Below are 22,520 nucleotides of genomic sequence, written 5' to 3'. Positions count from 1 at the left end.
CCATTTCCGAATGGCCCTTCTCCAGTAGTAAATGGTATTTGCTGGAAAAAGCAAATATTGGGCATTTGGAGACCAAGCTCCCTCAATCTGATTCCATCTAAGCCCCTCTTCTACTCTATTCCAGGGAAACATGTTTGATATTTGTGCCACCATATTGTATCTGTGATCATCTGGAACCCATATCCCTTGCTTCTCACCCCTCTCACCATCACCTTCCTTGAGATCCAGGCATTCTTCCTTCCCCATATACATCTCAGATTCTTTCCCTGAAGCTTCTTCAGCTGGATATCAGGGACCCTAACTGGTATAGCCAAACAGTGGTATAATAATCTAAGAATCAAGTTCATCGTTGCCGGTATTCTCCCAAACCACAATATTTCTTGCTTTGTTCAGTGCTCTGGAACAGCCTCCCCCTCCCTCTCTGTCTTGAGCCGGATCTCTTCAAATTTCGGAAGGGCCTCAAGACTTTCCTCTTCACCTCCTCCTTCCCCTTCCCCCTCTTGTGCTAAACCCCTCAGCCGCTGAGATTGGTGGCCTTGGCTCTTATGTATCCTTCTGGATCCTGGCCTTCCTCCCAATTGCCTTAAGACCCCCCCCACCCCCTGCTCTAGCACTTGCCCTTGGGCACCCACTGTCGTGTTTTCCCTCACAGAACGGCACTTACTGTATCAGCCGAAGACCACTCTTTACTATGCAACCTCTGCCAAGCACTTACCTGTTCTCGGCAACTTACTCCTGGCACTTACCCCTCTGTGGAATTTCCTACCACTTACCCCCCTGTCCCTCTCTCTCTTGGCACTTGCATGATCAGAATGCTCACAAGGCCTAGTAATACCATCTTTATCCTGTTCGTTATTGTATTCCATTGCCTTTTTCCCATGTTCCCTCCCATTACCCTGTGGACGCGTTGAAGCACAATTTCTTGCTGTATAAGTGCCTCACAAATGCACGATAAATAAATCATATCTGGCCAGGTCCTTGCCCAAGCCTATAGATGAGGGAAGTTATAATGATAGACCTGTGAGATACTGTATAGATGATCTAACACAGCAGATCAGGCTAAGTTTAGCCAGCTCACGTTTCCGTTGCCTCGAAATGGAAACACCAAGGGCGATTTATCTTAATTTGCAAAGAAGCCTGACACTCTACCAAATTCCCCAATTTCCCTCATCACTGCCCCTAGGGATGTCTTAATTTCTTTTATTGTAACCATTACAACATCCGCGTAAAAGGATATCTTTTACTTATGCCCCTAACTTCTATTCCCTGTATTTGCTAATTTTCCAGGATCATTGAAGCTGATCGCTCCATAGTCCAGGCAAAGAACACAGAGGACATCCCTGTGTCGTTCTCATGAAAATCATTATTTTTGAAGTTGTTACCCCATTTAACCTTATTGCTGTGGAGTGGGATTGATAATTTGCTAAAATCATTTTAGTGAGGTGGGGGCCAAACCCGTATTGGCCCAATACCAATTTAATGTAACCCCAGTCTACCTCATCAAACGCTTTATGTGCATTCAAAGATATAACCCCCATTCCAATGTTATTGTTGGCTGCGATTTCTATGATGTCAGGTACCCTTCTTACATTATGGTGTGTATTTCTATCTGCTATGAACCCCGTTTGATCAGGATCAATCAAAACCTTTAGCGCTCCCATCAACCTTTGGGCGAGTATCTTCGATTAAACTTTTGCATCATTATTCATAATAGTAATAGGCCTGTAGGAGTCATGTTCCATATGATTCCTCCCTGTCTTAGGTATCAGTACGATTATGTGATCTTCCATAAATTGGGTTATGCTACGCGTGAAAAAAAATGAATTAAATAGTGTCATGTGGGGAACCAATAAATGTCGAAACATTTTATAAAATAGTGCAGAAAGCCCATTAGGACTAGGTGTTTTAATCTTAAGGGTTTTTATGGCCATTCCACCTCAGAAGGTAAGATTGGGTCCTCCAGGAGTTCCATTAATCCCGCTGGTAAGCGAGGTAGGACAGCTTTAGTCACATAATCTGCCTGCCATTTTCTATCGAATTGGGTACCCCTGACATCCAATTCCAAACGTAATCATATATTAGATCCCTCTTATCTCCTTCATTGTACCACAGTATCCCATCTTCCCCTTAAAGTGCTTGAATATTATTTCGGGAATTAATTTTCTTAGGGTTATAAAATAATAATGTATTTGCTTTATTTCTGTGTGCTTAATATGGCTGCCGTGTTTTAAGCAATTGTTGAGCAGATCTTTCTGCCAAATGTGCCTCCAATTGAGCTTTAACCAATTTTATTTTTTCCACCATACCCTACGAGATTGTGTGGCTTTATGCTCCTCCTTCAGTTCTCGCACCGACTCCTGCAGCCAGAGTCGGTATAACTTTTTAGTTCTGGTGAAAGCAGCAGTACAAGCTGTAATCTTGCCCCTGACTTCTGCCCTCATTGCATCCCAAACAGTAGCCCCAGAACAGACCAACAGTGTTCTCTGTAAAGTAGTTTATAATCACCTCTGAAATCTCTCTACGCGTCACAGCAACCCTTAGAATAGGTCATCCAATTTCCAAGAACCCTTAGGGTGGGCAGGCTTATGATCCACCTTCAATCGTGCAATCACTTAGGCATGGTCCGAGATCAAACAAGGTGCAATGAAAACCGCTTCAAGGCAGGGGAACAGTGGACCAGACATCAACAGCAAATCTATCCTAGATAGGCTCCCATGAACGTGTGAATAAAGAGTAGTCACATGTATCCCCATTATGTAGTCTCATACATCCACCACACCCATCTCTTGTAACAATTAAGCAAACTCAATGGAATTCTTATAGTTGATCCTGGAGGGGGCCATAGTTTCATCTTTATCCGGATCAGGTAGAAGGTTAAAATCCCCCCTATTATTGTATAGCCCTCAATGGAGGAAATGACCTGTGGAATGATGATCTTAAAAAATTGGTCTTGCCCACTTTTGGGTGCACAGTTAGATAAAAATGTATGTACCCACCCAAACAATGAGCCTTTCACGAAAATGTATCTGCCCTGAGGATCCCTCCTAACTTCAATATCAGTAATCGGGAATTCCTGGATCACTAATATTGCAACACCTCTTTTCCTCTCCCTACTAGAAGCAAAATATCTTCAACTATACCATCTATGCACCAATCGACATTTGTCTTTTCTCAGTCAGTGTGTCTTTTGCAAGCACACTATTCCTGCAAAAAAATCTAAAAATCTGTGCAAGATTGACTTTCTCTTCATTGGAGAATTAAGGCCCTGTATATTCCATATAATCACACGCATCTCCCTTAAACTCTCCCCATCACGAACAGCAGTCATACATAAGTGTAACCCATTTTGTGTATCTCCAAAGATATGTATCTGTCACCCAACCTAGTCTTCATGACGTCCACTGTTGTTCAGTGGTAGTTAACTACAAAACCAACATAACATTTCCCTCCCTTTCCAACCACCCAGCCTAAAATCCCCCCAATTTCCCCCAACTCCCTTAACCAAAAGTAGGAGACCCATCCGTAAGGACTCATCAACACGGGCTAGCCAGGATCCAATTCCTGTTAACATTGATGGAGTAGCCTGCCGTGAGGCTAGATGTTCTTCATAGTGCAGTTACCCACGCCTTCCACCTTTAACCTTCCCTTCACCAAGCACCCATCACACGAAAGGAGCAGCAAAGATCGTTCAGAAAAGGGAGACCCATAGCTCTTCACCTTGGTTTATTCCCTCCATCTCTACGACCCAGCTCTTTGGGCCTCCTAGGTCTCCCCACAAATGCCCAAGAGACAGAAGCTCCAGAAGGGCGAGTCTCGCACCATCTATCTCTTCCCCACTCTTTTCATTCCCTCCCACTGGATTCCGCAACCGTTGGGTCTCCTGCATTGATGTTATTGCCCAGTTTGTCCAATTCACTGAGAGAAGCAAAGCTGTAGGGAACCATCATCAGTAGGCAACCTTCCATTCTCGATCCATTCAGTCATTGGCCTCAGGACCTTCCTCCTAGCCAGGCTGATTGCTGCAAGGTGTATAGGGAGATTGCGGCAACCCTGAAATGAACCGTAGATGTGTCCCTCGCTGCCTTTATAATTCATTCCTTCACCATATAAAAGTAAACTCTGGCCACCATGTCTCGAAACCCTCTGTGCTGCAGCTGAAGTTTGGGCATGTGCTTCATCCAATAAGCCAAGGAGATGACAAAAGAGATCAGTATCGAATTCACGGAGGTTATCGTCAGACTGTCACTGGAATTCCTCTGATGTGGGTGTTGTTGCGTCTAGAACGATTTCCTGCATCCTCTTGTTATTCGTTTAGGACCTTGCAGCGCACCTCAAGAGCTTCTTTCTTATGCGCCCATTCACTGATCTCATATGACTGTTCACAAACAGTGGCCTCCATCTCTTCGACTTTCCCCTCTGCTTTCGCCACGTGCTTATCTAGGGCTGTTATCTTTGCTCAGAGCTCAGCAGTTCCCTTTTGAATCTACCGTTTAATCTCCAAGAGGAGGTTTTGCAGGTCAGATTTAGTAGCTACTTAGGCAGAAGCCCAAGCACCTGGAAGGAGTCACTAGGATCCACCATCAGCTCTACTTGATCCACCTTCTTGGGTTTATCAGTGTTCTGCTGGAGGAGTGACGCAATATCAGTCTGCGTGCACCCCTTTGGTGCTTTGGCCATGATCGCACAATTCAAGTCCAATAGTAACACCTAGAACATACTGGGTAATGGGTAGAGCACAGGACTTTGAAGGCACTCCACTGTTCAATGAACCCTGCAGTTTAATGTCCAACTTGTCGCCACTTGTGCATCTGCCGAGCCCCCAGCACATCACTCCCAGCGAGTGCCCCAGCTCCAGCCTCACCCGCCGCCAAACACGAGCACTGCAGTCTCCTCACATCAAGAGGCCACAGGTGTAATAGCACTGCACGGTCTGTTGCTCTGAAAAGAGGGTCATTGTGTGCTCGGTATACACCAAAGCTTCAGTGCGTAGTTATCCCCACTGTCTGGTGACAGCCCTATGCTCCTAGAGACTCAAGATACTCCTCACTGATGAAGACCTTCCAGCCATCACCTTTGTTTTTGCTTTTTTAGCCTTATGCTCCCACCATAACTGAGCAGTTCCCTGCTCCATCGATCTTCCCGGTATGCCCTGAGGCATAAACCATGCTATTAGAGGGCCTGTGAGCCGCTGATTTTCCAGTGCTGCCACTCCACCACACTGAACAACGCCTCTGCTCCTCAGCTCTGCTCGGCTACAGGGCCTCCTTGGTGCATTGTTCCATGATGGCCGCTGCCCTCTTTGCATCAGAGGATTCAGCAGAGGACACAGAGAAATCCCCCAACAATGCGGAAGGGGCTCACATCTTGGGGAATCCTCCTAGACTCGTGATCATGCCCGCACAGGCTGGGGCTTCAGAATCCCCCACAAGCACAACATTTCGGGCCCGACAGACACGTCTTTATTGGAGGACTTCAAGGAGCCACCCACCTCGAGGGCGCTAGAGAGCCGTCCAAGATGGCGGCCTCCCAGTGAGCTCCGTGAAGCTCCCCCGAGATCCTGATCAATCGCAGCCATCGTGATGGTGATATGAAGCCCTAACGCCAGCAACATTTAGACAAAGCGTTTCTGAACCCATATCTGCATTTAATCTGCTAGTTATCTAACACCTCGCCTCTAAACACACGGCGTAAAGGACCCCCCCTCCTCTTGCAGGCCTGAAGATGCGGCCTCTGCTCGGGCGCGGAGGCCCGGGGGCGTGGGAAGGCAGCCGGCTGGGATGAGCCTGCCTCCCGATTGCAACATCCGAGCGGCGCCCACTTCAGGATAATATCCGAGACCGCTGGATGGGCCCCGCGGTCACCGCTGCAGCCGGCTGTGGCCTGAGAAGAGCGAGCGGCCCAACACCGGCACCAGGAAGAACGTAGGGGCAACCGGGCGCGACCTGCAGGAGCCCAGATACGAGCGTCCTGCACACCCCTAGGTCGCATACACACGCACGGCAGGCAGGCTGAATATCCCCATCTCCCCCGTGCGACAAGCAAGCAAGCGACACAAGTCTCGAGGCTGCATCGGCCCGGAAACCCGTTCCCTAAGAACAGGAGAGCTGCGGAGGGAGCCCCGAGGCGCAACACCGGTGCGCACATCGGAAGGGACAGCGAGGAATACTCGGCAGTGAGCAGCTCCCCGGACTCAAGCAACGAAATATAGCGGGGAGGCCTGGTGGCCCTGGACACAGCAGGCCCTATCCACAACAAGAATGGGGAAAACCGATAGATCAGAGAAAGCTGACCTTTGAAAGCTGCTCCTCCACCAAAACAGGGCCCCCCAACAGTGGATCGCAATCCCCACCCAGGACCCACCGCATGACGGAGAGGCGACGCAGGACTTCGACATCAGGGAAATACTACTCGATCTTAAAGCCGGCATAGGTGGCCTGGGAAGCAAACTGGATACACTCTCCTCCAAAGTAGACCAGCTCCAACACCGGTTGGACAAGCATGCTGACTGGCTGGATGCAGTCGAGCAGAGGGTCTCCGACGTCGACGGCGGGGTGTCAGCCCTGACAACCAGAGTGTCCTCACTCGAGTCTCAAATGAGAGTGGTAATGGCCAAAAATGAGGACTTGGAAGGTCGCTCCTGGCGCAATAACATAAGGATTGTCAGAGTCAGGGAGCACCAACCGACTTCCAAGATGGAGGACCACGTGGAGAAGATCTGCACTGACTTGTTTGGCCCTGAGATCCTGTCCAAGCTTTTTGTAGTTGAAAGAGCCCACAGAATCCCCAACTCAAGATCTATCCCAGGAGCGAACCCGCGTCCCATCATAGCTAAGCTACTAAACTATAAGGATTGTGACGCAATCCTCAGGGCCGCAAGGGACAAAGGGGACCTACTGTACGAGGGAGACAGTTCTTCCCTGACTTTTCGCAAGCAGTCCAGACACAGAGACGGTCGTTCACAGCTTTGAAACGCAGGCTGCAAGAAAACCAAATCCAATATTCGATGTTATTCCTGGCGAAACTTTGCATCCAATTCGTGGGAAAAACTCAGTTTTTTTAGCACGCCTGAAGAAACAAGCGACTACCTGGATCGCGCTGGCTGCAGACCAGCCCAAAATAATGGTCTCCCACAAAGGGGACACCGACCAAGAAGAGACCCGCCATAACGTTGCCTCCGGATGCAAAAACTAATCAAAGGCTTCCATTTCTCCATCAACGCAATAAATTCACCATCATGAAATAAAAGCGTAACAGTGGGAGGGAGCAAACCTCCTCTTGGAGGGCTACCAGCACCCCTTGCACAGCAATGTTAACAGTTTGTTTTATTAGGGACTGTTTGTTGTGGGCCAGTTGGCGGTTGCCCACTCAAGGGAGGGATACGAGTTCAGTGCAGCCGCCTTATACCCCGCACTCCCATTCCACACACAATCACGCTACACGAAGCAGTCCGATCAGAAGCCAAGTACTCAAGTCACTCATACGGATCAAGCTATCAGTCGCAATATCCGGGCCTGTCAAACATGAACTCACCAGATCTATCTGATGACAGTGCCAACACTTAAAGTCGCTACCTGGAACATCCGTGGGGGCAACCAGCCAGCGAAAGCAAGGAGAATCTTACAGTACCTCCGCAGACACAAAATCAACATTGCCATACTGCAGGAAACCCACCTCTTGCCACAGTCGGAACTGCACTGGGCCAAATCCTGGGGCTGTCACAGGTATTTCTCATCGTACTCTTCCTGTGCCAGGGGAGTCGCAATCTTAATAGACAAGAGAACGAACTTTAGTGTAATTGACTCGCAGAAAGACTGAGGGGAGAGCTCTGCTAGTGAGGGGGATAATCGCAGGAAAGGAAGTAATAATTGTGAACTCCTACGCACCAAATACTGACAGCCCAAACAACTTTTTTTTTAACTTTCTTTATTTAAATCAAGGCAGGATGACAATTACATAACAACTTGCGCAATCATTTAGGTATGTTAACCCCCAGACATTTTCATGGTCTCTTCCCCTCCTCCCCTCCAGCCCCCAGGTCTGGATTCCCGCTTCTAAAGCCATCAGCCTCACGTCCCAGCGTCTATGTGAAACCTTCAGGGTTTTCTTGGTCCCTCAGGGTCCAGCGTGCGTTAATGGGTTTATAGGTCAGGGCCGGGAATCGCTGGTCGTATTCCTGTACTGGGGCCCAGATGTTTTGGAATCTGTGGAGGGCACCTGCGTTTGCCGCTGCTACCTTTTCCGCAATCAGAATGTCCCAGAGATTCGTCCACCACTGGGCCATGAGGGGGCCTTCTGGGGACTTCCAGGCGCGGGCCAGTGTCGTTTTCCCGGCTAGTAGGCATTGGGTTAGCAGTTTTGCTCTGTTCCCGGCACGTGGGTAGATTGTGAGGATCGACACTCCCAACAGGACAGGCTCCGGTTCTAGCGGGATTGCAGACCCGGTGATTTGTGTGATGGTCCCCAGGCATGCCTTCCAGAACTGCTGGACCTTTGGACAAGCCCACCACATGTGGAAAAAGGAGTCTGGGTGGCCGCACCCTGTCCAGCAGAGGTGGTCCACTTGGGGGTTCATGTGATGAAGCCTGAGAGGCGGGTAATACCACCATAGCATGATTTTGTAGGCACTTTCCCTGTTGATGATGCAGGTGGATGAGGCGTGCATCCGGGTCCAGATGTCTACCCAGGTCTGGTCTTCTATCGGGTGACCCAAGTCTGCGTCCTATTGGGCCATGCAGCGCGTTCTCGTGCTCAGGAAGTCCCCCAAAAATCTTCTGTATAGGGTGGACACCTTCCCACGGGCCGGAAGGTCCCTGAGTGTTAGTTCCAGGGCGGTGGGAGGCCGCGTTGCCGCCTGCCGAGTTTTGGGGTGTGCACACCAGTGACGCAGTTAGATATAAGTGTATCTGTCCCTTTCCTGGAGTTGGAACTTTTCTTTACATTGCTCAAATGTGAGGGGTGCCTCACCCATGTACAGCCGGTCTATGGTTTCAAGGCCGCCGTTTATTCAGTTTTGGAAATTGCGGGGGTTCGCTCCGGGTGAAAAAGCCGGGTTATGGAAGATCGGGGATTGTGGGCTCAGTCCTCTTGGAACCCCCTTCCGTTTCAGTGCCCAATCCCAGGAATTTAGAGTGTGTCTGGTTGCCAGGAGGAGGTCTCCCCAGTGCGTTCTGAGGGGGGGCAGGATGTGTGGCAAGAATCTTAGGGGTAGAGGCATTCGTGACTGCTCCAGCTCCACCCATCTGGGGCGGTTCGTAATTGTTTGCCACGCGTGGACCTGTGCTAATTGGGCTGCCACCCTGTAGGCCTGTAGGTCCGGGACTCCCGTCCTCCCAATTTGGAGCCCCCCAATAGCATCTTTAGAGGTATTCTCGCCTTCTCACCTCTCCAGATGAATTTCAGCATCTTCCTCTGTAGGTCTCGGAGGGCTGGAGCGGGTATCGCCAATGGGTGGGAGGCGCAGGTGTAAAGCAACCTCGGGAGGAGGTTCATCTTGCACGCTGTTATGCGTCCCAGCAACGAGATCTCTTGGGTCGCCCAGCGTTTCAGGTCACCTTCCAGTTCTCCGAGAAGCCGGGGAAAGTTTGCTTTGTATGTGACTTTCGGGTCCGCTGGGATATAGACCTCTAGGTAGGGGATCGCCCTCTTTTCCCATGTGATTGGGCACATCTTAGCCAGTGGTTCCCGCTCCCCTGGGGTGAGGCCGATGCTTAGGGCCGTTGACTTAGCAAAGTTTACTGAAAAGCCGGATACCTCTCCATAGCTGGCTATTTTTTTTAGCGCGTGTCGCATGGATGAGCTGGCTTCTGAGAGCGTGAGTAAAACGTCATCGGCATAAAGGGCGATTTTATGTTACGAGGAGCCGGCCTGTGGGCCTTTGATCTGGTTGTTTTGCCTAATTCTTTGGGCGAAGGGCTCCATGGTCAGAGCGACGAGCAGTGGCGACAGCGGACAGCCCTGTCTAGTCCCGCAGGTGACGGGGATCGGGGCCAAGTTATGTCCGTTAATTGTCAGGAGTGTCTTCGGGCCTGTATAGTTAGCCAGGACCATTGTTTGGAATGTTGACCCAAAGCCGAAGGCCCCCAAGGTGTATTTCATAAATGTCCAGTCCACCCCTGTCAAATGCCTTGGTCGCGTCTAGGGCCATCAGGACCAGTTTCTGGGAGTTCCGGGTAGCGAGGTCCACCAGGTTTAGGGTTCTCCGGATGTTATCTCCTGCCGCCCGGTGTAGGATGAAACCTGCCTGGTCTGGCTGGATGATCTCTGGTAAGACACGACTCAGGCGGTTTGCCAGACTTTTAGAATATAGGTTTACGTCAATGTTCAATAGCGCAATCGGCCTGTATGAGGCCAGGTCCTTCGGGTCTTTCCCAGGTTTGGTGAGGAGGATAGTGGTCGATTCCTGCATCGAGGGGGTTACAGATCCTGTTTCCCTGAAGGAATTGAAGAGTGTTACAAGGGGGGGAACCAGCTGGGGTTTAAATAATTTATAGAACCTGGCCGAGAATCCGTCTGGGCCCGGGGCTCGTGTTTTGATTGATTTAATGGCATCCCCTATCTCTTCCACCGTGATGGACGCCTCCAGCTCTCCTCTTGTTGTGTTGGGAAGTCGAGGCAGCGCAGCTTCACGCAGGTATTCCATTTGTTGCGGTTGGTTACGTGGGGTGGCCGACATGACCTTGATGAGGTGGTCCACCATTAGTTGTTTTTTGGGTTCCGAGTATTGGACAACCCCCTCGGGGTCACGCAGGCCTGCGATCGTATTGGTTAGTCTTAGTTTGGCCAGCTTGGCCACCAGGATTTTATTTGCCTTATTGTTCTTCGCGTAGTATGATTGTTTGGCCTTGGCCATGAGTAGGGCGGTATGTTCCGCATAGTGGGCTTCCAATTTCTTCCTGGCAATATGCATGGCTCTCTGTGTCCTAGGGGACCAGCCTTTTTTCTTTTGGGCTTCTCTGTGGCCCCCAGCTCTTCCTCTAAGGCTATCCGGGTCTGTCGCCTGTTCTTATGGTAGGCCGCTCCTTGGGCGATCAGGGTGGCTCTGATTACTGCTTTCATAGCATCCCAGTTGTTTGCCACCGAGGTGTCGGAGGCTGGGTTTTCTTCAAAGAAGTTCTTGGTGGATTTCGCAATCTTGTCCCTTGTTGCCATATCATTGAGGATGGGGTCGTATAAAGCCCATCTACGTGGGCTGTCAGGTTTAGGGTTCTGTGCCCGGATCTCCAAGATCACTGGGGCATGGTCCGATAAGGCTCTCGTGCCGATGGACACCTCCTTGACGAAAGCCAGAGTTTGGGGAGAGGTTAGGAGGAGGTCGATCCTCGAGAAGGTCCAGTGGACGCCTGAATAAAAGGAGAAGTCTTTTTCGGTGGGGTGGAGTACCCGCCATGCGTCCACTACCTCTAAAGATCGGAACGTCTGGAGGAGGCTCAGCGCCTGGGTGAAGTCGCTCGGAGTTGGGGGATGCGATTTGTCTCTTGTGGGGTCTGGAATGCCGTTGAAGTCACCTCCAATTATCGTTTGGCCTTCTATAAAGCGTGAGAGGGAGGAACCAAGAGAGTCGTAAACATTTGATTGTCCAATGTTGGGGGCGTATATTGAGATGAAAGTATATAGGTCTCCCAGCAGAAGGCACTTGACCGCTACAAATCGGCCTTCTGAACATGCTTTTGTTTCCAATATCTGCGGGTTTAGGTCCTTTCTAAAGTGGATCGTGGTGCCCCCTTTTTTAGTTCCCCCTGAGGCGAAGAATTGGAGGGGATACCCTCGGGAGCGGAGCCGGCCAACATCTGTCTGTAGCAGGTGCGTCTCTTGAAGCATGGCCACTGCCGCCTCTTCATCCTGAAGTTTTAGCAGAATTGCTTTTCGTTGAGCAGGGGAGTTCAGCCCATTGACGTTTAGGGAGAGGAGCCTTAGGGTTTGGTAGTCTGCCAACAGGTCATTCTCTGCCAGTAGGGTTGAGGGGGATGGGGGTTGAGCGGGGGTGGGTCAGCTGCCATTACTGTTGAGAGTTAGTAGAGTGTCATCCTGCACTTGGGGTTTTAACACGTGCCCCCAACGGGGGGCGGGGTGTAACTTTAACCAATGGGTGGGCCGACATTGTGTGTGTGGACGCACCCTTGGCCAACTGGGCCAGTGAACGAATCAAGGTGTAGAGTACCTTGGGTTTCCAAGGATTCAAAGTTGGAACTTTCCTCGGAGTGGGCATGAACCATGGGTATGGCCCACCGCCACCGTCGAAGAGAACTGTGTATTTGGAATGAGCTGGTGGTTCCATAGTGGGTGAGGACCATCGAGCCGAGGCTGATGCTGCCCGGAGCTATGAGGCGCGATCATTAAACATCATTACAAACATCTCTCAACATTTTAGGGAGGGGGCATAGTGGGTGAGGGAGGGCGGAGGGGGGAATGAAGGGGGGAAGAAGGGGAGAGAAGGGGGGGAAATGTCAAGGCAGGGGTGTGGGGGGGAGAGAGCAATGTAATCAAAAGGAAACAGCATTAACCGTTACAAACTCAGCTTCAGGGACCTTGGTCCGACAGACCATCGTTTTTTTCATAGGATGATTTCATGGCAAAGGGCGGTCTTAACAGAGTTAGTACTTCCCTTTCAATGGGTCTCACACAGTCGCAGTGGATGCAGGGTCGGCCTCGGCCATCAGCTGTCCTCCTCCCATCTTCTCCATATTTTCTCTGCTTTATGGGGACACCCTCTTGCTTTGTACACCCGGTGCTCCATTACCGCACACATGTCCACGTCCGTGACCCACTGGTCATAGCTGGGTGTGCGCTCCGAACCCCACAGTTGTGCAATGTTCCGCCTAAGGACTGCGAGCGCGGTTGACCACAGCAGTTTCTCATATCGAGATAAGTCAGTTTCCCCGGAGACCCCCAGAAGCAATTGTTTCAGGCACCTCTGTATCATCTTTCCCAGGACGTTAGACAGTTTATCGCAGCATTTCTGCCAGAGCAACTGAATACTGCTACACTCCCACAGAATATGAAAAAAAGGTACCTTCCTCTCGCTTGCAGCGTAGGCACTTTGTGTCCATGGCCCTGCCCCATCGGAAGAGTGCTACTCTCGGGTAGTAGGTGCGGTGCAGGATCTTCAGCTGGACGAGTCGGAGTCTTGAGGAGATGGTGGTTTCACGCGGGTACATCAGGGCCTCCGTCCAGTCTTCCGGAAGGAGGGGACCTACATCTCGTTCCCATTTTGTTTTCAGGTCGGATAGCTCTGAAGTTGCGATGGAGGTTATTACAGTGTACAAGGTGGAGGTGATCTTCCGCTCCACCCGATCCAGAACTATGTTTCGTTCAAGCAGGGAGCTTTCGGGCAGATCTTGTATGGTCCGTCGTTGGGCTGTCCAGGCATGATTTAGCTGCATGTGGTGGAACCTTTCCGTGTCCGGCAGGGAGAACCTTTCATTTCAAATGTTGCCAGGTTGTCTTCCTGTACCACATCTCCAACAGTGAAGATTCCACGCTAGGTCCATTCAGGCCATTTCGGCAGTTTCCGTACTTCGGGGAGGTTGCAATTGTTCCACAATGGTTGGACCAGTGTTGTTTTCCCGCCCCAGCCCAAGAATTGAAGTGCTTCCTTCCAAATTCTCGTTATGTGGGATGCCATGTCAGATTTCGGAGGGTGGTCCAAGTCTCTGTAGAGGTGCTCTATTGGTTTGATTGTAGTGTTGTAATGGAAGCCCCTGATATGTGGGAGACTCCTGTCACTGTGAAGCATGTCGTTTATTACATCCATCTGACTGGCCCAGTAGTATGATTGCATCCTGGGCAGCCCGATCCCCCCCTCCCAAACAGACCTCTGAAGGGTCGCAAGGGCAATTCTCGGGTGGCCACCTTTCCAGAGCAGCTTTCGCAGGGTGCATTCGATTTTGTGGAATCCCCGGTGGTCGATATGTAATGGCGCATTTTGCAGGACGTATAGAAATTTCGGGAGGGCGATCATTTTAAACAATGCTGCTCTACCCATCAGTGTCAGCGGCAAGGAGATCCAGTGGTGAGTGTCGTCTGCAAATTTTGCCATCAAGGGGGACAGGTTCAGGGTAGTATATTCAGTAAGGTGCATTGTAATGTGTATCCCCAGGTATTTAAATCGTTCCTTCTCAATTTGGTAGGGGCCGGTCGCCAGACACGACGATGGAGTGTTCCCTTTAGGAAAAAGGATGGACTTGGACCAGTTCACGCGTAGTCCACAGAATGCCTCATATTGGCCCAGCAGCTGCACGACTCTGGGGCAGGAGGTACTTGGGTCCTTCAGGTAGATGAGTAGGTCATCTGCGTAGAGGGATATTCTGTCTTCCGAGGTATCGGACCATCGAAAACCCTCCCATGTTGGGTCGTTTCGTAACAGGATCGCCAGGGGTTCGATCGCAATAGCAAAGATCATGGCGGATAGTGGGCAGCCCTGCCTTGTACCCCTTCCCAGACCAAAGAGTTCTGATCGCCAACCGTTGACCCTGGTCCTGGCAACCGGGGATTCGTATAGTAGCTTCACCCAAGTCATGAAGTTCTCACCAAAGCCCATGCGATGCATGATGGTCCAGACAGCCTCCCACCTCACCGAATCGAAGGCTTTTTCAAAGACAATTGCCAACAGGGCCAGTGGTCCTTGTATGCTGCCGGCTCTTTCCAAAGCCGCGAATAGTCTGCGGAGGTTCATGCGAGTTGATCTCTGTGGCATGAAACCGCACTGATCCGGGTGGATCAGGGAGGGAATTACCTCTTGTAAACGGTCCGCTAGAAGCTTCGCCAGTATTTTAGTTTCAGAGTTGATGAGTGAGATGGGCCTGTACGAGCTACATCTGTCTGGGGGCTTGTCCGGCTTAGGGATCACTACGATTGTTGCTTCTCGGAGATCTGGGGGGAGAATGCCCTTCTCACGAGCATGGAGGTACATTTGCAGGAGCTGGTGGGCTATCACATTAGTGCCCACCCTTCGCCATAGCTGTACCGGGAAGCCATTTGGACCAGGAGTCTTACCGGTCTGGAGTCCAGAAATGGCGGCTAGGATCTCATCCTCCGTGATCTCCCGCTCCAGTCGTTGCCTTTGCACCTCATTCAGGGTAGGGCTTTCAATTCGATCCATAATCATGGCATCCATTGGGGTTGTGGATTCACTGTATAGCTCTGCGTAGTATTCCGCAAAGCCCTGGGTTATTTCCTGTTCCGTCACCCTTGCGTTCGGACCATCCGCTTTGAGTCTCCGTACATGGCTACATCCCTGCTCCTTCCTTTCCAGCCATGCCAGCATCTTACCCGCCTTGTCACCAGTTTCGTAGACCCTTGCTCTCATTGCAGTGTGCGCTTGGCGCGCATTGTCCATCGCTATGCTTTGCAGTCTTTTTTTGTGCAAGTAGCAACGTCCGATTAGAGGCTGGCGTGTTTTCATCTACGTGCCTCTCCTCTGCCTGTTTGACTTGGAGCTCTGCTTCACGGATCTTACTCATATGTAGCCTCTTTTTGGCCGCCGTCCAGGATATTAGTTCACCCCTCAGCACTGTTTTATAGGCTTCCCAAAGCATTTCACGGTTCGTTGCGGTCTGTGTGTTTAACTCAAAGTATGAGGTGGTGGTCTCCTGTAGTTTATCTATCAGCTCTGGGTCCCCCAGATAGTAACTGTTCAGGCGCCAACATGGCGGTGGGACCCTCGGGGACGTTATTAGTAGCATTTCTAGCGGAGAGTGATCAGAGATGCCTCTAGGTAGTATGTTTATTTCCTGTGCCCTGTGTAGATCCGTTGCAGGAGTGAAGAAATAGTCCAGTCTAGAGAGCGAGGCATGGGCCCCTGAGTGGAAAGAATACACTTTAGCATCTGGGTGCAGTTCCCTCCACACATCGCACAGGCCGAGTGCGTTGGCGAACGTAGCAAGCCTAGTGTGGACTTTGGTGTTCCTATTACGTATATGGGATCTATCCAGGGTGACATTTATGACCTCGTTGAAGTCACCGCCAAGTATCAGGCAGTTCGAGGTGTCATTAGCAATTAGCGGGGTAATGTCAGTGAGCAGTGATTCCAGAAGGGTCGGTGGTGCATAGATGGCTATCGGTGCAATGGACTTCCCCCATAGATCGCCCGTCACATATATGTATCTGCCTCATGTATCATGGGTCACTGTGTAGAGGTGGAGGGGCAGGTTTTTGTGTATCAAGATCATAACGCCTCTCGAGCCCATCGTAAAGCCTGAGTGAAATGTCAGCTTATAATTTGTACGCTTAAATAGGGTGCATTCTGTGCCTGCAAGATGTGTCTGGGACAGGAACACTATATCAGCCCCCCGTCTGTTCAAAAATTGACGCACCAAGCAGCGCTTAATTGCATTGCCTAGGCCATTGACGTTCCACGACATGAGCCTCAGTGTTCTGAGAGTGTCGACCCTATTACGATACTCTGCCATGTGAGTGTGTGTCGGTGGCCGCCCTGCTTGTCACCGGCAGCGTTATGCGCCTGTTGGAGACATGCCAGTGGTGTGCTGGAGACCTTCCTGGCCATGTTCCTCCATTAGCTTGATAGGACCCTGATATAGCTGTACTTAACAAACCCGAAACCCCCCACCCCATACTCCTCCCAACTAGAAGCATCGGTCACCCAAACAAAAGCTCTATGGTGTCAACTGGACACCTAACATGCACCAAACTTGATATCAAACAAAAGTGGTCTCCCTCTAGGGAGAGCCTGGGGGGGGGGGGTAGTACTCCTCTGAAAAAAAGGGGGGGATCCCCAAGGCCAATCCCCGTGTAAACTACACCTGGGATTTGTTGCGCTCTCAGGGGGGGGCTCTTTTCCTATCGTAGTGCCTAGGGCGTACCGCGGCCGCTACAGGTGGATGTGTGCTGCCTATCATTGTGTGTATGCGTGTATTATGAGAAGATCTATGGTCTGACTTGCGTATTTCCGTATGGACACAGGATTGTTGAGGGGGTTATTACCCCCCTAGGTCTTCCGGCGGGTCCTGCGGTGGTGGTCGGCGGGGTTTTCGCCGCTGGTCTGGCGGAGGTCTTCGGTTTCTCCCCCTGTTTTCGCAGGGGGCGGACCAGTCTCCTTCTATGTTTTGCTCGGCCCAACGCCAAGCCTCCTTAAGGTCACTAAAATGGATTGTTGTGCCTTTATGATAAATCTTAAGTTGTGCAGGGAAGAGCAGGCCGTATTTCACGCCCATCGTGTGTAGCTGTCGTTTCAGGGAGTCAAAGGATTGCCTTGCCCTCTGCACTTCCCTCGTGTAGTCCGGAAAAAAGGCGATTTTGGAGCCATTGAAAGTGACCGCTCCTTTGGCGCGCGCATGTTGCAGCAGGTCATCGCGGTCTCTGTAATTTAAGAATCGTGCTATCACATTTCTTGGAGGGGCTCCAGGCGGTGGTCTGCTTGTGGGCACCCTGTGTGCCCTTTCTATGGAAAAGAACTTGGAAAAGGCATCGGGCTCGTATAGGTCAGAGAGCCATTGTTCTAGAAAGAGTTCCATGCAGGGGCCCTCTGCCTTTTCGGGTATGCACAGGATGCGTACATTATTGCGCCTGGACCTGCCCTCTCCTTCCTCGATTCTGTCTTCCAGCACCTTTAGTTTGGACATTGTGTTATGGAGTTGTTGTTGCACGGTGTTCATTCTGTCCTCCGTATTAGAAATGCGCTGCTCGGCTTCCCCGGTGCGTGCCGTTAGTTTTTGGAGGTCGTGCCTGAGGAGGGAGACATCCATGCTAATTCCGTCCATTTTCTGCTCCATGGATGTGCGGCAGTCGGTAATGGCGGCCATGATGTCTTTGAGCGATATTCCTTGGTCCGTCTCCATGTCGACTGAGAGTTCAGCGGGTTGGGGAGGAGGGATGGTGTATTGATCCATTTTGCTTTGGGCGTGAAGCTTCATCGGCCTGTCTTTCCCCATAGCGCCCGGTCCTCCGCGTACGCTATGTGGGTCGCTGCCAGGTGTGCCCCTTATCTCTTTTACCTTGTCGGCGGGTCGCACCCTTCGTAGCTGCTGTGCTCCGGGGATATGTCCTCCCTCCAGGGCTGACGGAAGTAGCGTGCCTCCCGGGGCAAGGCGTGCTCTTCGCTCTCACACTGTATGATACTGGGGTCGCCTCACAGGGCCGCCCCTCTCGGAAGGCAGGGCTCACCGGTCTTCTCTCCCCCTGCAGGCCTTCTTAACTTCCCGGCCAGCGATGGTGCTCTGATCAGACCCCCGAGGGGGCGGGGAGCCGGCGCAGGAGGCCTATGGTCCACTCTTTGGCAGGCTCTCCCGCTACCTTCTTGTCTGTGCTGTCCTCCAGGGAGCGTGTCTCCGGCCGCACCTTTCTCCTGCTGTGATCGATCAATCCGTTGCGGTTTGGCCACCGTCTCAGCGCGGTCTCGCTGGGTGTGCACCGGAGGTTCAGCTGCGGGCGCCCACGGCCATTTTGAAAGCGGGTCGGCTGCTATTGCTAGAAGACTTCACACGGTCGTCTCCGGGGAATCCGACCGCGGTTCTCTTCGATCTTCGCTCCAGGAATGCCCAAGGGTGTTTGCTATCGTATCGGAGTATTTCCAGCTCTTATTACCCGTGGAAACAGGCTTTTTTATATCAGGATGTTAGTGCGGCAGCGGGGACCGAGCAGATGCACGTCTACTCCATCCCGCGGTTAGCCACGCCCCGAGAGATGAATTCTTGGGTCGCGGTTGCCAGGTCCGACAATATGGGGAAGGACAGAAACCAGGCACTTTGTTAACCCGGCTGCTGTCGATGGACAGAACCCCGACTCGAGTTGAATGCGTTAAAGACGATTAAGGGCAGCGAGTGTACACAGAGGAGGACATTGCTCTCACATTTTGGAACTTCTATCAGAAACTGTACAGCTCCACAGATATCTCAGATCCCAAAGCTATACAAGAGTATCTCGACGACACCCAGTTGTACTGGGTGGAGGCAGACCTGCAAGAACCTCTAAACGCACCGCTGATTGAGGAGGAAATTCTCGAAGCAATAAAATCCCTCCCAAATTTGAAAGCACCAGGCCCAGATGGGCTCATTGGAGAATTCTACAAAGCCCACGCGTCCATCCTCGCCCCACTCCTGCTTCGCGTTTATGAAGAAGCAATCGAACGAGGAAGCCTTCCCCCCACACTGCGCGAAGCCAACATTATGGTGCTGCACAAAGCCGGCAAACTCGCAGATGACTGCGCATCCTACAGGCCGATCTCCTTAATCAACCTGGACAATAAAATCCTAGCCAAAATACTTGCATCAAGGCTCCTCCCTCTCATGCCGGCTCTGGTGATTGGAGACCAAGCCGGATTCATCCCAGGTCTCAGCACCACATACGGCATCAGGATGTAGAATGGCCATTCATGATGGCGGCGCTTAGGCAAATGGGCTTCGGCAGTTTCTTTATCAAGTTAGTATCTCTGCTATATAATGACCCACGGTCATATGTCACTAGAGGAAACACTAGATCCACGAGCATATCATTAGAGCGGGGAACACGACAGGGATGCCCGCTTTCGGCCCTGATATTCGCCCTTATCATGGAACCCCTGGCATCGAGATTACGAGAAACCCACCTGCACCGAGGTATTAAACTGGGCCCCCACAGGTTGATTGTCTCTCTCTATGCTGATGACGTTGTATTGTTCGTCAGTGACCCCCAAGAGAATCTTAACCCTGTAATGTGCGAAGTGATAAGATTTGGCCAAATGTCAGGTCTCAAAATTAATCATTCCAAATCTGTAGTATTCCCCTTGACTCCCAATACAACTGAATTTATTGATGATCATGGTTTTAAATGGGAGCACTCAAAGGTGCACTATTTGGGTATTTACATGTCACGTAACCATCATGAGATCTATAAAGATAATTATGTTGCCACGTTAAACTCCCTGCAGGAACGCATACACAGGTGGAAATCACTACCACTAACGGTTTGGGGTAGAACGTCCTTGACTAAAATGGTCGTTCGTCCTAAGCTTCTGTACCTATTCATAAACATCCCACTACTCTTCCCAAAAACCTTTCTCCAGAAAATCAAGTCGGCAGTCCTAGAGCTAATATGGGCGGGTAAACCGGCTCATGTCGCGTACAACACACTAGCTCTACCGACGTCGAAAGGAGGTCTAGCGCTCCCAGACATAGAAAAATACTATTGGGCGGCCCAGGCTCACTTCCTGAGCTTCAGGTATATGACTCACTTTGTTTGCCCACACGTGCAGGTGGAACGAGCCCTGGCCTCGCCCGACCTGCTAAGTGCTGTCATCATAAGTCAGATCCCAGTTCCAAACAGCACGCTCAACACAGTCTTGTCTACATACGCAATCTGGAAAAAGATGGCGGCCAAATACGGTGTAGACGTAAGATTCTCACCGCTATTGCCTATCAGATTTATTCCTGGCATCCCTCTCACGAATGAAAAAGTATTCCTGATATGGGCTGACAAGGTTGATGTCCACTCCTCCGGAGACCTGTTCCCAGAGGGCACCTTTTTAACCCCACAAATGGCCAAAGATAGGGGCGGAGACACTTCCCTGGATGTATTCCTTTACTTTAGACTACGACACACCTTACACAAAATATTCCCCTCATTTGCCAAACAACCCCCTACATGGGAGTTATTGCATAACACGATTCGGTCGCAGGGGGAGGGGAGGTTAGTCTTGTTGCTATATAAATCCCTGGTGGTCGATATTGGGAAACCCAACTCTAAAACACAGCTAAAATGGGAAACTGCCATTCAGGAGACCATACCCATGGAGGACAGGTCCTATATACTATGTCAAACTCAAAAGGTCACACTAAACACTCGCTATAAACTAATACACTTCAATTTTGTACACCAAACATATTATACCCCAGTTAAAAAACACAAGCTTCACCTGGAAATGTCGCCCCAATGCGATTGATGCGCGGCGACCCAGGCGGACTTCCTCCACCTAGCGTGGGACTATCCTGGAATAAGGCGTTTCTGGGACTCGGTTTTGCAAACAATTGCCGACATCATAGGCGAACAGGTGACCCCACTACCACTGGGGCCCCTACTGGGTCTCACTAAATACCTTCAACCCGCAGCACATAAATTAGCATCCCTTCTTCTGGTGCTGGCCCAAATTCGAAGACTGGAAAAAAGATATAACATACTGCCAGGACGTGGAAAACAAATTTATAAGAACCCTACCATTGCATGCACGCCCCCCCGACATCTGGGAACCATGTATTGCATTCCTGCTAAATTGTAATGAATCTTCTGACTCCGATTCAACTAGTACCTGAAAGGAGATTATGGAACTCAGATCCTCAACACTCCACTTAATTTTTAAATTATCAGACTATGATGAAAGACTGTTTCAGACTTTTTTCATTTTGTAGGGTTGGGAGGGGAGGCGGCCTCGAAGGGGAATTCGGGATTGGGTAATGTGTTATTTCTCTTCCTTCTACCATGCCTACATTTCCTCTCATGCCCCCCTCTTTTCCCCTCTTCCCTCTTGCCCTTTCCAATGATATCGACAGATCACCATGTTGGTGCGTTTGTATTCAAAATTCAAAAATAAAGTTTAAAAAAAAAAAGAGCCACCCACCTCGCTCAGGCTCAAAGCCATGCCCACCGGCATGGCTTCTTTTTAAATGGAAAAGCCAACAGGAGTGTAATCTTCTCTGGTGTACTGGCATATTTTGGCAGAACCACCGTTGTCATGTTTTCCTATAGTATCATTATTTGCATTATGTGCAAAGCAAACACGAATATGTTCTTATATGGGAATACTGGCATATATTGATGCAGCCAGCATGGAAATACATGGCTATAGCCAGCATGAATGTTTTTATACTGGTGTATATTGTGGGCAAAGGCTCCTGTGCATGTTTGGTGACTTGCATCTATTGGATTTTCTCATGAGTTAACCTACAAAACCAGTTGCGAACTGTCTGCCTTTTTAATACATTGTTCACTTAGTATGCTGTGAAAAGCACAATTTTAACCCATTATTTTAAAAAGGTTTCATTGTGGGGTGGGGGGTTCAGTTGGTTGAGGCTCCCACGCTATGCTTGGTCGCCCGGCCATTGTTGTTAAAAACAAGGACGCATCTCCAATGCAATGATTCACCAGCCGCCCCTGACACACACATGGGTGCTTACTCTCCTATATTCTATCTCTATACACTGTTTCTCTTCCCTTCGACACATCCTCCAGAATATGCACTCAATCTCACACATGTAATCCCTCTCACACATAACCCTTCTCTTCCACATGCAAACATGCTTCATCACACACACATTCCTTCCCAACCATGCACAATATCCTGCTTTCTCTCTCACCTCCCTCCCACACACATTGACATTTCTTTCAGTGACAAATAGGAGGCTAAAATCAAAGGGTAGGCCAACCTGTCCTCACTCTCCCAGTACCCGGAGCCTCTATCCCTACAATCCCCCTTTCCTGCCCCCTCTAACCAGAAGATCTTTTAAGGAGAGCAGGAAGTGTCCTGGTCTTTGCACTTCCAGGTCACCAGGTTCGGCATGGCAGAATTGAGTCTCCATCTGGTCCCCGCACTATAGTGG

The 22,520-nt window shown here is 50.5% G+C and overlaps 1 protein-coding gene across 5 annotated transcripts in view; it reads left to right on the top strand.

Moving 5' to 3' along the window:
• Positions 1–22,520, top strand: part of NOD1 (nucleotide binding oligomerization domain containing 1) — a 567,072-nt gene that overhangs the window by 443,487 nt on the left and 101,065 nt on the right. The gene's annotated exons all lie outside the window — the stretch shown is intronic.

Source organism: Ambystoma mexicanum, chromosome 2q (genome assembly GCF_040938575.1).
Source record: "Ambystoma mexicanum isolate Mex_15411 chromosome 2q, UKY_AmexF1_1, whole genome shotgun sequence".
Taxonomy (NCBI): domain Eukaryota; kingdom Metazoa; phylum Chordata; class Amphibia; order Caudata; family Ambystomatidae; genus Ambystoma; species Ambystoma mexicanum.
This window is presented reverse-complemented; position numbering and strand designations above follow the sequence as displayed.